The following is a 3,226-nucleotide window of genomic DNA, read 5'->3' as shown; positions in this document are numbered from 1 at the left end:
ATGGTGGTGGGTATAAAAACATAAAAGCAGCTCATCATAACGTCAAACTAAATGTCAGTAAAAAGTAAACAAATACAAAAATGTTTATTTTGATTTTGTGTTACTCATGAGAAATGTTTCTTATTGGTATGGAAATACATTGTGAATGAAATCACTCACAACTGCGTGCAATATTTTTGGAATTGTATCCAGTGATGCCCACTATTTGGGACATGTTTTCGCCCAGTGAGGCTGTTGTTGAACTAACTCCCTCCAATTTTGATCAGCTTGTGGTTCAAGATGATGCCATTTGGGTTGTTCTATGCAAACTGGTGTGGCCATTATCAGAGTCTAGCCCCAGAATAAAATATAAATAAAAATTGGGAGAATCTTTGAAGGGTGTCATCGAAGTAGGAGCTGTGGATGCTGATGAGCACAAATCTTTGGGTGGTCAATACGAGTTTGGTGTACGTGGTTTCCCTACAATCAAGATATTTGGTGCTAATAAACGCTCGTCCACGGATTACAATGGACAACGTACGGCAAAAGCTACTGCCGAGGCGGCTTTGGCCGTTTTTGGAGGTGGCTGTGCTAGTGGTAGCTCCTCTGGTGGAGATAGTGGCAAAGATGACGTCATTGAATTGAAAGACGATAACTTTGATAAATTGGTTTTGCAATCTGAAGACGAATGGTTGGTTGAATTTTTCGTCCCTTGGTGCGGTCATTGCAAAAATTTGGCCCCTGAATGGGCTAGAGCTGCAACAGAACTAAATGGTAAAGTTAAACTGGGTGCCTTAGATGCTACGGTTCATCAAAGCAAGGCTGCTGAATATGGTGTAAGAGGCTATCGCACAATTAAATACTTCCCCGCGGGCAAGAAGAGCTCATCCGATGCCCAAGAGTACCATGGTGGACATTGTCACATAGACATTAGACAAACAAGTGGCAAATATAGCCGCCCAGAATTGGTAGAGGTTATCGATGAATTCTCATTTGATGATGCCTTTGAAGGAAAACCAGAAGAAGATTTAACTTAACAGTTATGGATTTGATGTTAACACATTTGGACAAATTCAGTGCCTTACTGTAGATCCTGCGGCTTATTGCTGTGTCACAACTTTTGAATAAATAAATGCGATCTTAAATAATAATTATATTGGGGTATGGTTAGCATAATATAGATTATAAATTAATTTTTAGTAATTTTTTGTTTTTTAATAATCTTGGTTTTGCTTTTAGAATTTTTAATCTTTCGTTGAGACGTCTTAGTCGAAAGTGCATGCGACACTTAAAGAAAATGTTCACTTTCTCGGGTAGGTCCAAACCATATTCCACTAGCTCACCACCAGTGTTGCCAATTTGGTGCTTTTAGCACCAAATTTAGTGCTTTTTGATTTCTAAAAAGCACCAAATTGCCTTTTTGGTGCCTTTTCAAAAAAAGCACCAACTTGGTGCTTTCTGGCATTTTCATTTAGTGCTTTTGGTGCTTTTTTTTATTTTGAACAGTATTAAGTTTAATTGATACAAAAATTTTGATTAGACTGTCAAGAGCCGAAGAAACTGAAATTTATTGCCAAATATAGAATTTGATTGTTAGGAAGTTGGTATTGATTATTTTTTAATTAATATTATTATTTAGGGTATTCTGTAGGAAAGTCGAGCGATGAGTGTCGAATTTTTGAATTTGGTAAAGATGTCATTAAAAACGTTTGTATTAAATTCACAAAAGCACGCACAACTGAAATAAGCAATAGACTCCTTCCATATATTAATATTTTGAAAGGTGAAAAACATCACTGATCAAAATGAATTGGACGAAAGCATTAAAACTGATCAAGGTGTATACTTGAATAGCGGTTCATAATGGTGAGTACTAAGTTTGAGTTTTGCCGCTAAAGTGAAAACTATTTCAGTAAAAATGGGCATAAAATTATGCATATTTGCTGCAAATTTTATTATAACTTGATGGGGAATAACCAAAAGCAAATTTTCACAAAGTTTGCTAAAATGACTATTTTAGCGGCTAAACTCGATCTTAATACATCTTTTTTTTTTTTTTTTATTTATTTATTTAGTAGAGCATTTAATTTTCGATTTTGTGGTGGAAGGTGGTATGTTAGAATTTATATTTTTTTTGTGCTTTTTGGCCTTGAGGAGTTGGCAACACTGCTCACCACAGTCTTCACTCATATATGTAAGGTCAAATGGAATTTCCTTCGCGTTAGAGTCTTGCTCGTCAAATGGATGTTCGTTCTCAATAGGGTCCCCTGGTAGATCCCATGACTGTATCTGTCCGCGCACATTTTTGGAATCATCAAGCATTGGTAATAAGAGATGGTCTGTATAAAATTTTTTTAGGTTTGCGACAGTCGCAAAGTTGTAAACGTCGTAAACGTCACATACGTGGCGTAAATGTAGAAAAAGTAAAAAAAGTCGCAAACTCAAAATACTTTAGTCGTGTCAGCTAGGCAGCAAATTCGATGATATCCAAGACGATGGTATGTGCGAAGAGAAGATTTTAGTCCCCACATTTTCCCTATTGCCTTTTGCACGAGTACAGGGCAACCGTGGATTTTTTCGTCCTTTCTTAGCTTTAAGTTCAGTCTCCTGTCCAATATAACCCCAAGGTATTTTGCACACTCACCATCGGGAATTTCGATACCATCTGAGAAAATAGGCTTGACCATGGGAAAACTTTCACAAAATTTCTGCAGAAACTCACAGCAAATGCTGTCAAACTAAATTAAAAAATGTTCAGGATTTCTTCTATTCAAAATTAGGTTTTCTACAGTAGGTTTACGACTTTTGCGACATACGTATTATACCGTCGCAAATGTATTTCGCAAAAGTCACAGTTTGTGACAGGCCAACCCTGTTGGTAAATGAATTTCCCTAAACTCAAACATTATTATTGTTTCATCGATAGAGCTCCAAATTACTTACTCTTTTGTTGAAATACTGTCCACAATTAATGGTTCTGGCAGAAGCAAAGAATTATTGGGGGGTTTTATAATGTATTCAGGCAAAAAGTGGTTCTCACATTTTCACCATTTACCCGCTTCTTACACAGACAACAATTTCGCATTTCCGTTGTATGTTATTTATGATTTTTGCGAATTTCAAATACAATTTAAATTTTAGACGTTAATTAGAACAACATAATTTAAAAATGTCAACAATATTTTTTGACATTTTGATGAGCCGTTCAAAGTCACCTTATGGAATAAGGCTAACTCGTAAATAATTC

General features: G+C 36.0%; 1 pseudogene; it reads left to right on the top strand.

The window, feature by feature from the left end:
- The first annotated feature begins 212 nt into the window (after positions 1–212).
- LOC142235850 (protein disulfide-isomerase A6 homolog) lies at positions 213–1,016 on the top strand (annotated as a pseudogene).
- Positions 1,017–3,226: the final 2,210 nt, after the last annotated feature.

Source organism: Haematobia irritans, chromosome 4, assembly GCF_050003625.1.
Source record: "Haematobia irritans isolate KBUSLIRL chromosome 4, ASM5000362v1, whole genome shotgun sequence".
In the NCBI taxonomy this organism is placed as follows: domain Eukaryota; kingdom Metazoa; phylum Arthropoda; class Insecta; order Diptera; family Muscidae; genus Haematobia; species Haematobia irritans.
This window is presented reverse-complemented; position numbering and strand designations above follow the sequence as displayed.